Source organism: Hemicordylus capensis, chromosome 1 (genome assembly GCF_027244095.1).
Source record: "Hemicordylus capensis ecotype Gifberg chromosome 1, rHemCap1.1.pri, whole genome shotgun sequence".
NCBI lineage: Eukaryota > Metazoa > Chordata > Lepidosauria > Squamata > Cordylidae > Hemicordylus > Hemicordylus capensis.
Window position 1 is genome coordinate 276,844,517 of NC_069657.1, and position 18,313 is coordinate 276,862,829.

The window sequence follows — 18,313 nt, forward strand, 5'->3', positions numbered from 1 at the left end:
AAAGTGGTGAAATGCAGGGAGTATGCAGGGAAAAATTCAGGTAATGCAGAGAATTTTAGATAAAGTTCCTTTTCCTGTTGTGGTTTCACTACTTTCACTTTCAGTTCCAAACTCATGCAGCATGAGTAAGTATCGCTTGATCACATAAACATAACCACGTACACCGCTCTGAGCTCCTCGAAGGAAAAACGAGATATAAATCTAAAAATAAATAAATAAATTTCCATGTATGTATCTGGGTTGTGTTGTATTTGGGCAAGTAGACCATGTAGTACATATAACGAAGGGAATCAATAGCCTCTTTACAAAGGGAATAGCTAGAAGGAGTTGTATTGTAAGTGCACGTAATAAGCAGCTACCTCACTTGAGAGTATTTATCAGCATAACCATTTTTTTAATTTAAACTCTGGTGAATTTCCTTTTGTAGTGTAAAGAATGGAGTATACAAATTCTGGAAATGAAGGTCCTTCTATCCCCCCCCCCCCCCCGCAAAAGCAAAACTAATTTGAGGTGAACTGACGAAAAAAGAAAAAAAAGAAAGCCATTTGTTAAGAAGTTTAAAAAGGAATGGTTGGAACTGCCTCAATTTAAAGGGTAGTTAGGAGGGGAAAGTAATACTACAGCACTGTGCAGAGCTTGTAACTGTATAATAAAATGTGGGGAAAGTGACATCAAAAACATGCTAAAACTGCAAAGCAAAGGAGTGCAGCTTCATTATTCAGCCTTTTGCTGAGTAAAAATTTTATATACTGTATGTGTGTGTGTGTGTGTGTGTGTGTATACTCTGTGTGTGTGTGTGTATACACACACACTTAGATATAAATGATCAATTTCCTATCTATTGCATATATAATTTTGAACTTCTGCAGGGAATTTCAAAGGCAAGTAGGGAATTTTGGATTCTGGTAGGGAATTACACAACAACACTGGGCTTGCCTAGTAATGGCTCCAGTGACATTGAGGGGCTGCTTCTAAAACTGGTAGGTCCTCAGAAACTCCTCTGATTCAGAGCACAAAGGTAGGGCTAGGTCTTCGGTTGAGGTGGAGTTACTGGCTTGGGTCCCCCTGATTCTCCTGGTGTGGGAGGCAGTGTTCCCTCTAATTTTTTTTTCATGTGCACAGAATAAGTTTTGTTCTGGGCTGAGTGGACATCAAAAAGTTTGTGTGTGCTCACACATGTGTATGCCTTAGAGAGAACACTGTGGGTGTGTGTGTCCAGGGCTATCCTTAGAGAGCCCTTTTGGGGTGCGGGGCCCAGGGAAAACCAGCCAGTGCAGGCCTCCCTTCCAGTTAATTGTAATGGGGGTTAAAGGAGCAGGACTGAGGGCAGTTGCCCTGCTTGCCGTGCTCTAAGGACAGTCCGCGGGGTGGGGTGTGTGTGTGCCCCAGTGGCAAATGTCTCCTGGAGTCTGGACCTTAGGTTATTCCCACCCTATTCAGGGTAGGCATTCAGGAAGAATTCGCATTTGTTTTTGAGTGACTTGAATCAAACTTTGCCTCAGTAAACTGTTGCACAAGGGACCTCAGCAACGTGGAGCACCCCCTCTGCAGCGTGGAGGGTTAGGGGATGGGAGGTGTCGTCCCAGCCCCCAGAAATCCCACAATGCTTCACACAAGTGTATGGTGCATTTTAGGGGTTCCCACAGCAGCAGACATGTGCCCATCACTGCTACAGCAGCTGCACACGATTAAAACAATTAGGGATAAGGGAGCACTCACTCCCTTAGCCCCATTTAAGAGGGGGGCTGTGCAGGTGGGTTTGCCATGGCTATGGCAGTGGCAGCCAGTCGGCTCCCAGGGGTTGTCATGTGGAACCAAGCTTGGTCTTGGCTGCTCTCACCTGAGCTTGGCTGTCTTCGCCCGGTCTTGGCTGTGTTGGAGAACAGCCTCAAGGAGTTTTGGCTATGCTTTCAGAATTGTTTCTCTTCCACACTGTTGGGAATGGCTAATTAGGAAAGTACAATTATACTGCTCTTTACACTTATGAATGAGGTTAATATTTACAGCATGTGTGATTGTACATTTTATTCTGGTAAAATAAAAAATAATCATAAGGAACAAGATGACTACAGTGGTAGTTCCATGTATGATTATCCTCAGCAGCAGTATACAGTATCTCTGGCCAGGTCACTTATTCTGTACACCAAGGCATGATTCAGATGCAATGCAAAACCAATGAAGGAATGAGCCTGAATGAATCTCAAGCTTGTACACTCCCTCTCCCCTTGTGCACTATAATTCCCTTTCTCCCTTCCTGCTTACACCCACACTAGCAAATTATAGAATCAATTCTGATTTAATATTTTGTTTTGCATAGATCGGATGTAACAGCAACCGATCACTGGATGTAATGGCAAGCCGTCTTTGCAAACCAGGGAGGGAGGGAAGGAAGGAACAAGTGAGCGCAAGACTAATTCATGTAGTACCAAACAATGACATCACATCAAATGGATCTTTATTTCAATCACTGATCAGAAGCATAGCAAGGCAAGTGTTAATACCTACATACCAATCAACAAACAACACTGCGAACAAAATAACTGCATCAGATTAAAACCTACTCCCATTGCATTCTATATCCATTCTAATAAAACACACATCTTCTCTTGGACTTTACTCACTATTAAGCAGAACTTGGTGAAATTTAGAGATATGATCTCATTCCAATCTGCTAAAAGGTGATTTACATAAAATTTATCTGACCGTCCAGGAAAGTGTTTTTAAAATGGCAGCAAATAATGATCCCAAATGTCTTTGTAAAAATTACTATATAACATGAGCCATTGTTTCAATACTACCTGATTTGCATGGGCATTGACATTCAGCATACGGAATCTTCTTGAATCTCCCTTCAAGCACAGCAGTTTATAATACATCGAGGTGGGCTAATGAGGATGGCATCACATCTGAACTGAGTTATTAAGTGACTTCTCTTAGTAGAGCTAACTGGGATTATGCACTGCATGTTCATGCAAAATACACAAATCCTTGCACAGAAGGAAGGAAGGAGGAAGGAAGAAAACCTTGCTCTGATAACATTACTATAGCTATCATCAGGTATAAAAAAAGAAAAACAATCACTATAGATAGGTTTACCGTACACTGCTTTTTAAAGAAACAAACACACACACACACACCCTATTTGATCTTGATACATCCAAGAAGTGACTAGGCCTTTGAGCCCAACTGAAACTCCTCCCTACCCTACCTGGAAATCTAAAATGGTGTCCCTAACTTTAATTTCATCAAGTCTTCTTCCTTTAGTCTGGTTTGCTCAAAGCAATAATTAAGCTGTTGGTTGTTGTTTTCTTAAAAAAAAATAAAAAATAAAAACCAGAGACAGAAGGTGTGTGGGTGACTGTTGGAGGAACCTTGTTTCCTGTAGGATCTGTGGAAGGTGTGGAAAAGAAACGTGTAAATCACAGATTAAAAAGAAAGGGTAAATACATAATCTGTAACTTGTCAACTACAATCTAAAATATTTTTCTTTCAATGAGGGCAGAAGATGTACAGAAAAAAACTCATTCCACCATCCACAGCACTATATAATTACCCAGAGGACAACATTGTCCTTGAATATATAAAGGATGCAAAAGAGAGAGCAAGCTTTAAAGAATTTCATCTACTCACACACTGCTCAAGAGTATGTCAGCCTAGGAATATTGCGTTTGCACAATTTGTGTAAGTTGTGCAAATGTGAAATTTGCTCAAATTGTGTTACACAAGAGGAAGCCCATTATTTCCAGTGGGCTTACCCCTATGTAATGCAGTTTGGGCAAATGCAGCATTATTAGGCTGACTTACTCTTGGGCAGTGTGTGAGGAGTCACAATGAACTTTCAGTGACAGAATCACCAGCTGTTCTTTTATGAATCCAGGGAAATTGGTTCTAAAGAACTCCTGCTATTAGACAAATGGACAAAATCTGAACCCATGTCTATGTTCAGAATGTAGCTTATGTGCTAAGAATAGCTATAACAGTCAGGTCCTTAATACCTGTACAACGCATCCTACTTGCTTTATTCACCACCGTCAAACCTACTTTTGCTTTGGTACTTCTGGCCTCAATTCTGCTTCTGAAGTCTGAAATCCAGTTGTGACTCAGAGCACTCCTCCCCCACTTTAAAGCTTTGACTGATTCATCAGCTATACCCACTACTGGAATATAGAGACTTATCTGCCATGTATGCCGTGGTGACTTCCAGACTAGACTGCTGCAATGCGTTCTACATGAAGCTGCCCTAGAAGACTATCTGGAAACTACAATTAGTTCAAGATACTGATGCCTTTTGTTTTTTAAACAGGAACAAGCCAACGAGAATATTTTATACCTGTTCTTCAACAACTGCTTTGGCTTGCAGTCAGTTTCCAGGCCCAGTCCAAAGGGCTGCAGTGCTTTTGACCACCAAAGCCCAAAATGATCTGAGCCCAGAGTATCTCAGGGAATAAGGCGTTCTTCCAGATGAGACCCCCTCCTATGCTTTGATGAGACCCTGTCCTATGCTTTGAGATCTTCCAGAGTGTCCCTGCTTTATCTTCCAGTTATGTGAGACTTGCATCTACTAGGAGCAAGGCCCTTTGTATTGAACCCAACACCAGAGGCGCTCTTATCCCTGGACTTCCAGGGCAAAGTCCAGGGCTTCCACACCTAGCCTGTGCTAGGTGTGGTGTGGTCACCAAGCTGTGCTGCTGGCCTGCACTGCGCTGGGTGGCCAAGTGTGACTGTGACCAGCACTGGGCACCAAGCGTGACCTCTGCTTTAGAGACAGAGCGGGGAAAGAAGTATGTGCAATGAGAATATGTTAAGTTGTGTGTTGAAAAGTTTCTGCTACTGCATATTTGCATAAATATATTTGTTTTATATTCTTACATTCTTGTGAGTTCAGTTGCTGTTTGTGCCTTCAAGAACCCACGTGTTAAAAATACTGTGTGTGTCACGATGTCTGTCTGTGTAGTGGGACGATGCTTAACTTGCAGCGGGGGGGGGGGGGGGGATGCAGGGACATCCATAGGCCTTTAGGTCCAGGCTCCAAAATTACCTCGGTGCACTTCTGCCCAACACTGTGAAACTCCTTCTAAGAAATTGTACTCAGCCCCCCATGGGCTGTATTCTGAAAAGTATTTATATTTTATTTTAAAATATTTTAGCTTGTCTTTCCCAGCAAAAGGAGCCCAATATAAATGTTATATATAATTTAGATAGAAAAGAAAAGGAGATGAGGAGTGAGCCTTGAGATCTTGCCTTTCACAGCCCCTAGCTTGGTGCAGCAGCAACCTTAATTGTAAAGGGAACTTCCAGCTCAGGATGTTCCAGCAGGAATACTCCCTAGTTCCTGTTTTCATTTTGTCTTTTCTCCTCTTTTTTGAGAGCCTCATCCAAGCTAACTCAGTCTTTTCCCTTGTGATTTTTTTCTTCACTCACCACTCTTGTGGCTTGCAGTACCAAATAAGAGACACATACTACCACCATAGTTTTAGAGGGGAACTAGAGAATCACCCCAACGGAAAGTCCCTCCTTTTATTAGGTTCTCCCTATACCAAACTAGGATCAGAGAAGGACCAGATCTCTCTGATCACTGCATACCCAAAGTCAGCTTATAAAACATTACAATAAAAACATGATTCTGTAAGATGTATTAAAATCATATACTGTTCCATGTTGATGAAAACTACTAACAGGATACTTTTAAATCCAAGATAAATATTTCAGGGGTGGAAACAAACTAAATCTCTTGGTCCTATCCACATTAACAAAAATAATTTACCTATGTGCTTGTCTAAAAGTGTTCTTAAGTTTCAGAATTACAATGTATTTTCTGAACAACAACAAAACTTGCTAAATGATAGCATATCATGTTAAATCCCATCTCCTTGCGAGAGGGCTCCAAAATAATTTTAAAAAGCAATAACTGCAACCCATACACCTGGCTCAGAAGTCAGCATCGTTGTGGTAATTTTGCCAGCACTATGCACAGTTGAATAAATAAACCATTCTGGTGTTTACTTATGTTAAAATTAACACAGATATACTTGACCTTAAGATTAAGTATATACTAGCAAGCAAGACACGTTTTCAACCGTTCTGTAGTATTACCCTTCTTTGTGAGAAACATTCTCTTTCCCTGTCCCCCTCCCCCCCCCCACATTTGTTTTTTCCCTTCACTTTTGATAACTTCTTCATTTTTGCCAGGCTGTTTTCTCTCTTTGTATAAACCCGACTCATTATACTGTTCTTCATTAATGTCTATTATTTAATATTTGTCTTCTATCATATCTTCCCCCCCCCCCCCCGTGACTTTTTCTATTTTGATTCAATGTAGTTTTGTCAACATAGTTTCATTTACTTTATGTTTAGAGAGGAGAGCTGGTCTTGTAGTAGCAAGCATGACTTATCCCCTTAAGCTAAGCAGTGTCTGCCCTGGTTGCATATGAAAGGGAGACTAGAAGTGTGAGCACTATAAGATATTCTCTTCCGGGGATGGAGCTGCTCTGGGAAGAGAGGAAGGTTCCAAGTTCCCTCCCTGGCATCTCCAAGAGAGGGCTGAGAGAGTTTCCTGCCTGCAACCTTGGAGAAGCCACTGCCAATCTGTGAAGACAATATTGAGCTAGATAGACCAATGGTCTGGCTCAGTATATGGCTGCTTCCTATGTTGCTATGTCTATCGCACTTTTCTGTCATGGTGGAACTCAACACAGTCGATATAAGGATTCCCATCAAGGAACTGACCACACCCACCCACAAGAGCCCCCTCCTCCTCTGGAGGGAGAGGGAGAGAGCATCCAGCACCACCATCACCCCTCCCGCAGGAGCAACTGAGTGTGCCCACATGAACCCCCACAGCCTCAGAGGCAGCAACAAGCGTAGCACTGCCAATCCAGCTCCCCTTGCCCTCCCTCAGGTGTTGTGGTCCCAAGGGAGAAATGTCTACCTCATTGCCCCAGATGCAACAGCTGGTGCTTCCAGGGACATCACCTTGCAAGCATCAGATCCTAGACTGCCATTCGCCAGCGATCCCCATCTTGATGACTTGGGTCCAGGATTTTTGCTAGCCAGTGATCCCCATTTTGATGATGTCACTGAGTTAATCTCCCCAGCCTGCCTGCCAGAGCTTCAGGAACTTCCAACACACCCTACGGAGACCTCATTCTTAAAGGGAGATTTGTCAGTCCCGCTGCCAACAGAGAGGGGAGAACAGGAATCTACAAGACCACACACACACCTGCTGAGCTCCGGCCATTTTGCTTTATCATGTGCCTTCAGTCCATGCTGGCAATTACAGGATTCCTTCACTTGGGATGTGACTCAAGAAAAGGCAAAACCTGTTGCAAAATTCACAGTAATTGAGGCATCTACTGTTTAATAGCAGTCCACAGTTTTGTCCTCTGATTACTAACAGAGCAGAACACTGCACTGTAAATTTTATGGATATGTGCTTTATTTCCTTCAGGAAAAGCAGCACTGAGCAAAAGGACCAGCATTAAGGGACATTTTATAGAACAAAGCTGTGATTTCCTTAAGTCTCTGCGCATCCACAGGGAAGAGCAATTTTGTGGAAACAGAGAGATGGTGGGATAATGGATTTCTCTGACAGAATGATGAGTGAAAGAAAGAAGTAATTACCATTAATGCACTTCAATTATGGCTCAACTTTCTTTCATTTTTTAAAGGCTGTATGTTCACGGTTAAATTTCTATTTAAAACAAAACAGTTGCCACAGAGCCATAGCTAAAAACAGAAATCCCTCCCAGCTACTGGCAAATTAGCAGTAATGTCCTTATTATACCAAGAGTGGGATGATTGGTTTCTTCCAGGCAAACACAGGAAGTGCTTGTTTGTTTCAAGCGCTACTCCTTCCTCCCTGAAAATTCACAGCTGAACTTTGCTTCCAATGCCATAATCAGCTAAGCATGATAATACTTTCTTCTGGTTCCTATTTAACTTTCAAAGCCCTCACAGGATTTCTGTCATGGATCAGTGGCACCTTCCAGCAGGGAGTGAGGTCAATGGACAGCCTGGGTACACAGGAAGACATGTCCTATTAGAAAAGGGAAATGTTTTCAAATCCTTCAGATCTCAAGCAACTAAAAATAAACTAATGAGCCTTAAATTAATTCCTTTTCTTCACCAAGGCATTTTAAGCCGAGAGAAAAGTATTTATTATCTGGGAAGAACACACAGGAAATTAGGCTTATACGGTGTGTTTAAATGGTTGGACTTTCCTGAACGCTAATACATTCTGTTGTGTGTGAGCTGTGTAATTGGTTTTTAATCATGATCGCATTGCACCACATGAAACCTTTTATGGTGGGCATCCCAGTTCTTATGTTGCCAGAGTCACTTTTGCAAACTGCTCGTGTTTCTTTTGACTGTCTCCCTTAAACTGTAGCAGAATAAGGTGGTGAGCCAAGTCCCTGCACCCCACTCAGAACCCTAACACCAGCCATGACTTTGCACTTGCCCAAGTCAGTTTAAACATTCATGATAGGGACAACTGCAATGCTCCACGCAATCCTCACCACCAGTTCTGTATCCCCATAGAAATAACTTTTGTTTACATGCACTTCTACGTTCATATGCTGGAATCCCATGTGGTCATGAATTACAATCAGAAACAGAAAAGGGACAAAGGTGAACTCAGCATAGGATCAAATAACACCCCCTGCCACAAATTTACAAAAACAGTCAAGACGTGTTTACATGAACAAGTCAATGATGTGAACTTAAACACAATGACAAATGTGATGTGCAGCATACTAGTAATGTTGTGAACCATGCCAGGTCTACCATAACCTTGTAGGGCAGTCTCAACCAGTGGCGCTCTTCAGGGCTGAAGTCTAGGGCCTCCAAATCTCCTTTAGATTGTCCCAGGTGGTGTGTTTGCTGCTGGCCCACACTGTGCTGGGCTGCAGAGTGTGGCTATGGCCTGTGCCGGGAGCTTTAGAGACAGAGGGGGGAGGGGGGAAAGAAATATGTGGGACGAGAATATGTTAAGTTGTGTGTTGAAATGTTTCTGCAAATGCATATTTGCATAAATCTACCTGCTTTATATTCTTACATTCTTGTGAGTTCAGTTGCTGTTTATGCCCTCAAGAACCCACATATATTAAAAATACTGTGCTTGACACGTTGTGTGTAGGGGGATGAGGCTTAACTTGCATGGGGGGGGCATCAAAGAGGAGGGCCTCCAAAGGCCTTTAGGTCCAGGCTCCAAAATTACCTAAGTGCACCTCTGGCCCCAACACTGCTGAGAATGAGCTGTTATTCCAGTTTGCTGAAATGGGAATAGCTGCAGTAGCACTACTTGTGCAACCATTCATTCTAAACCACAGTGGGGCTGCCTTACAAGTCTACAGCGGCTTTCCTGTAGTTTGCAGGTACACTGCGCATCATGTCAGCCAGCATTCTTTATATTACAAGCATACTAGCTGAACCTGCACAGAGCTTCTGTGCGGTAGTTTACTTACTTTTTGGAGTTGTGTTGTGAGAATTTGGCTGGTTGTTCAGTTGTTTATTTTCCCGTGTGTCTTCGTTGTCTTTTTGCAGTTCTTTCTGAGCATCAGTGCACTCTTTGGGGGAGGTTGGTGTTTCAAGTATTTGGTTAGGTTTTTTTTCTTGTCCCTGCTGTTTTGTGGGGGTTTTTTTCTCCCCCTCTTAGCAGGGTCAGGTAGTAGCTAGATATTATTTGTTTTTGTGGGGAGTGTGGTTACTGTAGACCCTCTAATTTTCTTTTCTTTTTAAAATTTTGGTGGTGGTGGTAAGACTGGCTACCCTTGTCCCTCACAGTCCAGTGTTTTGGTTTTCATCCACCTCGCCTCTTGCCCCAGTGTTGTCCTTAAAAGTCCGCCCCCCCATTTGTCTTTTTTTTGGTCTCGCCTGCCATCCCCCCGCCTTCTGTCCCGTGTCTCGCCTGCCATCCCCCCGCCTCCTGCCCCAGTGTCTCGCCTGCCACCCCCCCGCCTCCTGCCCCAGTGTCTCGCCTGCCACCCCCCCGCCTCCTGCCCCAGTGTCTCGCCTGCCACCCCCCCTCCTGCCCCGGTGTCTCGCCTGCCACCCCCCCGCCTCCTGCCCCGGTGTCTCGCCTGCCACCCCCCCCGCCTCCTGCCCCGGTGTCTCGCCTGCCACCCCCCGCCTCCTGCCCCGGTGTCTCGCCTGCCACCCCCCCGCCTCCTGCCCCGGTGTCTCGCCTGCCACCCCCCCGCCTCCTGCCCCGGTGTCTCGCCTGCCACCCCCCCGCCTCCTGCCCCGGTGTCTCGCCTGCCACCCCCCCGCCTCCTGCCCCGGTGTCTCGCCTGCCACCCCCCCCGCCTCCTGCCCCGGTGTCTCGCCTGCCACCCCCCGCCTCCTGCCCCGGTGTCTCGCCTGCCACCCCCCCGCCTCCTGCCCCGGTGTCTCGCCTGCCACCCCCCCGCCTCCTGCCCCGGTGTCTCGCCTGCCACCCCCCCGCCTCCTGCCCCGGTGTCTCGCCTGCCACCCCCCCGCCTCCTGCCCCGGTGTCTCGCCTGCCACCCCCCCGCCTCCTGCCCCGGTGTCTCGCCTGCCACCCCCCCGCCTCCTGCCCCGGTGTCTCGCCTGCCACCCCCCCGCCTCCTGCCCCGGTGTCTCGCCTGCCACCCCCCCCGCCTCCTGCCCCGGTGTCTCGCCTGCCACCCCCCCCGCCTCCTGCCCCGGTGTCTCGCCTGCCACCCCCCCGCCTCCTGCCCCGGTGTCTCGCCTGCCACCCCCCCGCCTCCTGCCCCGGTGTCTCGCCTGCCACCACCACCACCCCCCGCCTTCTGCCCCAGAGTATCTGTGCAGTAGTTTACTTACTTTTTGGAGTTTTGTTGTGAGAATTTGTTTGGTTGTTATCCCACGCTCCCTCACGCACTCTCCATCCCTCCTTTTTTTTTGTGTGGGCAGAGTGGCTGCTGTTGGCTCTCACAGTCCCCCCTCCCCTTTTCTATTTTGTAGGGGAGGGGATTCTGGCAGCTGGCCTTTTCAGTGGCCTTTTTTGAGGGGAGGGGAGAATCTGGCAGCAGTTGGCCCTCGTAGTCTCAAGGTTTTTATCATTTTTATTTTGGTGGGCAAACTGGCTGCTGTTAGCCCTTGCAGTCCCCCCCTCTCTTTTTTTTTTAAAAAGGGAAGGGGTGTCTGTCAGAGAGTCTCCATCTCTCCTTTTTGTGTGTGTGGGCAGAGTGGCTGCTGTTGGCCCTCACAGTCCCCCCCCCTTTTCAGGGGAGGGGATTCTGGCAGCTGTTGGACCTCACTGTTTGTTGTTTTTTTGGAGGTGAGAGTCCTGCAGTTATTGGCCCTCAGAGTCTCTAAGGGTTTCCCCCCAGTTTTTGGTGTGAGGTCTTGCATTCCCAAGCTTTGTCCCCCCCACCCCACCCCTCACTCCTTTGTGCACTCTGAAAGCACATCCATCTGTCCATCAGTCTCCATCTCTCCTGTCAGGTACAGTGGGCAACCAACTGCAAAATAAGTGTCACCTCCTGTCTCGCGCCTTGCCGCCCTCCCAACTGCCACCTGTGTCTTGCGGCCATTCCTGAAGCGGGCAATTGCCACTCTTGTTTGCAAGCCATGACTCTCACTCCCCACTGCATAACTCCTTACTGCTTGTCCACTCCACTTGCTTTACTCTCTGCCAAACTTGCCCAAGCAGCCCACCCGCAGCTGTTTTCTGGCTCCTTGCCACCGCTGTCCATTTGCAGCCGCCTTGCCCCCACACCTTCCCCAAGCGACCCGCCACCAGCAGCCCACTTCCCAAAGCACCTAGACGCCTTGGCGCCTAACCCAAGCACGCCACCGACAGCCGCGCGCTTCCCCCAGCAGCAACCTCGTGAGTGGTGGCTGCTGACTGTTGGCCAGCCAATCCGGAGAGCCTGCTCCGCCCAGCCAATCCGCTGGGTTGCCGGGACGCATCCCCACAGAGGCATGTCTACAGGGGATTAAATATATAGATATTAAACAGTATAGAAACAGTTGAATTACATTTAATCAGTAATATGAACAGAACCAGAATATTTGATACAGGCATAAAATAGCATTGACAAGTGCTACAAAATCATCATCATCATCATCATCATCAACATTATCATCATCATCACACTTGGGGAAATACTGAAACGGTGCAAGGGAGTTGCACAATCACATAGTCGTTCAAAATAATGAATAATAATGTGTGATTGTGCAACTCCCTTGCACAATTTCAGTCTGCCCAAGTGCGCTCTAGGGCAATTTGCATCTGGAAGATGCAGCAGCACCCACGGTGCACTGTGTGGTCTGTGAGCCCAGGTAATGATGCAGCCAAACTTAAGCACTTGTAAATCCCCTTATTTCAGTGTAAGCACATGTTTACATTTCCCCCATTGAATTACAGGGACAAACTATAAAATGTTTCTCCAAAAATGCTGTAATAAGCAAATCTCAATGGAAAGTTGGTCCATAAATCCATTACTGATCTCCCATATTCTTGGGAAACAAACTGATTTCCAGTAGTCATCGAGACTGTTCTCACGCACAGGCAAAACCAGGTAAGTAAGCCTAGCTCAGTTTCATGTCGGGAGCCACTTGGCTCTTGGTGGCAGCATGGTGGCCAAACTGCTTAGGGGGCTGAACTTCAAAACTAGGTTAAGGGAGCAAGTACTCCCTTGACCTCGTATTTTCAATCATCTGCAAGCAGATGGGGCTGGCAGACTGCAAGTCTCATTGCCAGCACCAAAGAAATCTCCATAGCTGCTGGCAGTGGCAGAGGATTGTCTGGGTGTGCGATCCGCACACCTGGCAAAGATCGTCTGCGAAGGAGGTAAGCTTTTAAAGGCTTCCTCCCCTCGCACTTTTGAGCCCTTTCTCATGTTGTCCTTTATAACTAGTCACTCATATTATCACAATCTCTTTCCCCATTTTTCCTTCTCTCTTTCTTTGCTCTTTGAAAAGAAACCCAAATAAACAAGAATGATGGTATGTCTCACATTCCATGGGCATTTGAACTCAGTGGCTATGTGGTTGGCACTCCAGGGAGTGTTTGCACTGTGGAAGGTTTCCTGATTACCACAGCACGGGGGAAGGATTTTGCTTTTCTGTTTTTGCTTTGCCCCAAAAGTGGTCTGCGCACCACAAACACGTGTCCCTGAGGGCTGTGTGACCCCCATGGACATATTTTTTGTGAAACACAGGGTACTTTCAGGGAAAGGTGAAATCAATGGCATTCACCCCCTCCTGAAATATGCAAAACAGCAACAGACAGCTAAGATAGCAATTCTTCTGAAAACAGAAAAAAATAATGTTGCACCCCACCTTAGATGTAGGTGCAACCCAGTTGTGAATCCTGACCCACCAGCTGAAGATACTATTATACCTATAGCACACTACTGCTAGTGGCTGGCATACCGCACAGTGTTAGACTGAATCTCTGAGCATGTGCAGAGTGCCTTGCTCTGGTCACTGAATAACCACCAGTTTATCTCTCATATCTAGGTATATAAAATAAATAATTTCCCCCAAAGTTGTGCAAACACAGTTGTGCGACTGAATGGCCATTAGTTCCAATGGCCGTACAGTCATGCAAGCGTGATAATGTAATTTTTGGGAGTTGTGCAACAGTGAGTGCTCTTGCATGGCTGTGTTGGTGTTGAGTTTCCTATCCATGCAGCAGCATGGGTGGTGTGCTACCACCCACCTAACATTGCATGGTATGTCAACCAGTGAATACATTATACCTGCAGTATGAAGAAAAGTAGGACCATGAAACTATGGTTTTTATAAATTAGTTATAATTTTATAAAATTAGCGATAAATTAGTTAGTAAAATGGAATATCTACAGTCTTCAGTAATATTAAGTAAAAGTCAGCATCCTGGGCATTAAAATCTGAGCTTGAAGATGCTTACATAATATCCTGAAATATAACATGGTTTGCCACCATTTTCCTGCATGTTACCTAAAAGTGGGGAAATGTTTCATGAAGTGCACAGAAAAGAGACAGGAACATCTAAATTGCCAGACCGAAGTGCTGAGTGATGTATATTACAGTCAGAATGGGTGGAAGCGTCCCATATGCACAGAATCAACCCTTTTCTTTCTTTATCTTCCTTATGTTCAGGCAATTGCTAAGCTTCCTCCACCTGCAGGGATTTCTGGAGGAAGCAGCAGTCTATATTTCATATAAGATCCAAACACACTCTGCCATTACTTTGCAGTTTATTTATGTTTCTTGATTACTTACTTTTTCTAGCTCGTTTCCTTTGTTTTATTCTTACCAGTGAATGGTAAGAGCATTTGAAGTGTAGGTCAAAAAGGCAGGAACCATTTTGCTTTAACAATGAAACATGTCTAAGTCTGGCCCTAGCGGCCATGCCCTCTGAACTGGAAATCCTGTTTCCTTTCCCCAGTTATGAGAGGTAAACCAGTGGTTATTCAGTGATGAGAGCAAGGCACTCTGCACATGCTCAGAGATTTAGTCAGGCCCATCCTGAAAAGGCCATTAAGAACATAAGCTGACCAAATTCAGCCCCAGCACTGCATCTCTCTAGTTGCTGTTGTCCACCTTGTGTTTTTATTAGATTGTGAGCCCTTTGGGGACAGGGAACCATCTTCTTATTGTGTTCTATGTAAACTGCTTTGAGAATTTTTTTTTTGTTTGGAAAGCAATATAATAATTATAGTGGCTGACACGATCCACAAACCCTACAGAGATGGTAGGGCTTGCAGTTCTACTGCTGTTCTGCTCTGACCTGTCCTCAGTGCCCATGAGGTTGGAGGTGAAGTGTAGTTGAGGATCTGGTGAAGGCCACAGGAGAGAGGGAATCAAGGATGGAGATGAGGCTGCAGCAGAGCTGGGGCAAGGCTGGGAGAGGGGAAGTTCGAAGCAAGACTGGAGCAAAGGCTGGAGGAGAAGCAAGGTGGGAGGCGATGGAAGGCCAGGCTGCAGGTGAGGCAAGGCAAGGCAAGGCAAGGCTGGAGTACCCTGGAGAGTACCCTGGAGAAGCCCCTGGTGATCCACACTATCTGTAGCCCAACTGAGCTCTTAAATAATCTCAGAGCTCAGATCACTCCTCCCCAGCCCTGCCTCCATACCTGGAGTGTCCTGACCTCAAAGGGGCCATAGTCTGGAGTCTGGCACTTTTGCACAATTCCCGCGGATTTTTGCTGGATTGCTGGTGGTGCCAGTGTGCTGATGTTAGGGTGGTGGTGGTGGTCATGGAGGAGAGGCCAGCTCTGTGGAGGGTTCAAGTTCCCCAAGTGTGACCTCAGGGGTCTCTGACCCTAAAGGGGCTTCCTCTGTGGTTTCTGCCCCTGGGGCTTCCTCTTCTTCTAGCTTGGTGGTGTGGTCTAGGTCAGCCTTATCCCCTTTTGCTCCATTGGTTGGACGTGGGGTGAGGGTCGGCACCAGTTCCACCCGCTCAGTCTCTCATTCTGAGTCATCACTGGAGGAACTAGGGGTGGCACTAGGAGTGTGCCCTGGCAACTAGGGGTGTGCACAAAACTGGCTTGCTCAGTTTGGCTCAAAACCAGACTGGATTCGAGCCACCGTGGCTGGCTCAGGTTTGGGCTCAATCAAGCTTGGCCCAGTTCGGTTCCGCCGCTGAGCTGGCTTGATGGCTATACTTGTAAAGGGGAATCCAGCAAGGATTCCCCATTACAAGTAAAGGACTATATCCGGGGTGCCAGCGGTGGGGGGAGGGAAAAGGTACCACTGGTTATTTTACCTTTTAAAATCAAGCCGCTGTGTGGTGGGATGGCAGTGGCAGCTGCAGCCGTGGGGATGGTGGAGGCAGCGGCAGGGGCTCCTCCCACCCTCCTCCCAGACTCCCAAATGACAGCCCTGGCTGGCTGCAGCCCATTTTGGGCCTCTCTGAACATGTGCACACAGCCTGGGCTGTCATTTTGAAGGCCGGTGGGAAGGTGGAAGGAGCCCCTGCCGCTGCTTCCACCATCCCTGCTGCTGCAGCTTGATTTTAAAAGGTAAAAGAACAGATGGTACCTTTTTCCTCACTACCCCACCACCCCGCATATAGACCTTTACATTCTTGCTGGATTCCCTTTTACACTACCAAGCTGGCTCATGAGACGGGGGCTTGGCCCGACTCGCCCTCAGACTGGCCCCCCTCCCAGTTCGGTTCAAGGGCGAGCCGGCGAGCCGAGTTGCCTCAAGTGCAAGCTGGATCGATTCCATGCTGGCTCACACATCCCTAGTGGCAACAGGCTGTGCCCTGACACCTGCAGAGATTGGGCAGTAGCACAGGAAGCATTACCACATTTCCCCCATTGATGCAAATGGGGAAAAAATGTGATAATTGTTCCAGTGCTACTGCCCAATCACTGCAGTGGAGCCACAAGCCTGATAATATCTGTAGGGCTTGTGGATAATGTCAGACAACAATAACAACAACCACAATCACAACGATGTTTGACATCCTAAGGCGGCAGCAGCAGCAGTGTACTGCAAAGATGAACCCTAACTGCAGAGATTTTTTCTTAAATGAGCATCAGGGAGAGCACAGGGTCTTGGGTGGAAGGTGATTTTTGTGGCTGCTTACTTTACCTGGCCCTGAGGGTTGCACAGTCCTCAGAACATATTTTCAGAGGGCACAGGGCACTTCTGGAGGAAGCAGAGTTCAGTGAAAACTACCACACACACACCCCATCCAGAAATTGAAAACTATGTAGTCCGGAAACTGCAACTGGTGCTAAATGCAGCAGCCAGGTTGGTCTCTGGGTCACCTTGAAGAGACCACATTAAACCTATTTTAAAAGAACTACACTGACTAGCAATATGTTTCAGTGCGAAATACAAAGTGCTGGTTATCTACATATATATTTCTCTAAGGTGTACCTGTCGCTAATCCCATGTGTGGCAGCTCTTGTGAATGTTTGTGAGTGAGCTGTCAGCAGTGGGAGAGGAAAGCGGAGGTGCTGGTGGACAGGCTTGCGGGCAAGGCAGGAAACAAAATGGTGGGGTGGGGAGGAATGGTGGTGGCAGGCAGGGGAAGAAAACAATGGTGATGGGTGCAGAGGTACAGATAGATGCTCTGTGCCCAGCCCAGCTATTAACCTTTAAAGCCCTAAACAGCTTAGGCCCAGGGTATTTAAGAGTATGCCTTCTTCATTATGAGCCCTGCTACCTATTGAGATTATCTGGGGAGATCCATCTGCAGATGCCACCAGCTCATTTGGGACTCAGGGACAGACCTTCTCCCTAGCTGCCCTGAGACTTTGGAATGTGCTCCCTGCTGAAATAAAAGCTTCTCCATCTCTGACAACTTTTAAAAGAGCTGTTAAGACACATTTATCCATCAAGGTTTTTAATCAGATTTATAGAATCTATCATTGTTTTAAATTGTTTTAATGTCCCACCAATGGGACTTGTAAGTAGTAACTGACTGCCCTCCCACCTGCTCTACCCTTAGGGAAGCCCCTCGTCCCTTTACTGGAGAGACGAAAGTTTGGGCAGTACTACAGAGACAAATGTTTGGGTGGTATATAAATATGACAAATTAATAAATAAAATAAAATAAAATAAAGGGGAATCCTCACTGGATTCCCCTTTACCAGTAGAGCTCTGAACCATTTTGAACCAGTTTGAACTGGTTCGACTGGAACCAAAACCTAAATTGGCCAGGTGGGTTCGAATCCGGTTCGAATTTGAACTGAACTGGCAAAACCAGTCTTCTGCACATCCCTAAATAATAATAACCAGGGGTTATGTGATATCATTGCACTGGCCAAGACACACACTCTCTTGCTACTTTCTTTCCCCCCATTCCATCTGTCTCTATCATAAACGTAGGTGAGGCCATGCCTTCACTTACTCTTTCTCCTTCTGTCACCAATGTTGCTTCTTTTGCTTCCTTCTGCAGTAGTGATTCAAGAAGGAAGAGGAGGAGAGGCAGCAGCAATGAAAGCAGGCTGGAGCACAGCCACTGTTTCAATTCTCCCAGTTCCAACCTCAAAGCAACACATCGCTCCAAAGTTATATGCTTGGTCATCACTGGGGGGGATTTAAATGGTGTCTGCAGACCAACGGGCTTTCATCATGGGTGTTTAGAAGGAGAAGTGCCAGCAATGAAAGGAGGCTGGTGCACACATGCTATTTAAATTTCCCCGGTGCCTAGCCCCAACACAGAGCATCATTCCAGAGTTATGTGTTACTTCAAGGCCGGATGCTGGGGGAATTTAAACAGCAGTTCTAGCTAACTTTCACCATGACCCTTTTGCTGCTGCTGCTGCTGCTGCAGTGCTGCTCCCACCACCTTTTCCTCCTCTAGGTCTGCTAAGACCTAGGGGACTTAGTCAGGGATCTACACACATGGTGGGAGGACAAAAGCCCAGCCTGTATG